Here is a 598-nt window from a genome sequence, read left to right on the forward strand (position 1 = left end):
GAGGGAATTCAGAACTGTTTCTACGGAAAGATTATGTAGAATTACTGAACTCCCCATATCTGGTAAGAGAATCTGGTGTTTAGGTAATATATATTCAATATTGTTAGATTAATTTCAGTAAATAATATTGTTTATGTATTGTAGTGGCTATTCTTGGTTGTCAACTTGACTATATTTGGAATGAATTACAATCCAGAATTGGAAGGCTCACCAGTGACCCTTTTCTGGAGGCTTGGAGATAGAAGTTTCTGATCTGGATCTTGGTATGGAGGTCTTGAGGCATAGTGGCTATGGATTCCAGAAGATTAAATCTCTGAGTTCAAGGTCATCTGGGATTAAGGTGTGGTGAAACACACCTTTAATCTGGGCTACACCTTCTGCTGGAGACAATATAAGGACATTGGAAGAAGGGAACTGTGGTCTCTCTTCCCCCACCTGCTTGAACCTGCTTGCTCAAGGGTGGAGCTTCCTGCTCATTCGTCCTGCCACGCCCACTGCTGGACCCTGCCGCTTTGCTGCTTGGAGGCACACACGTGTTCGTCCTGCTACTGGACTCCGAGTTACTTGGCGGGAAATCGGGTTCCCTCCCCCTTCCTTT

Source organism: Mus caroli, chromosome 5, assembly GCF_900094665.2.
Source record: "Mus caroli chromosome 5, CAROLI_EIJ_v1.1, whole genome shotgun sequence".
NCBI lineage: Eukaryota > Metazoa > Chordata > Mammalia > Rodentia > Muridae > Mus > Mus caroli.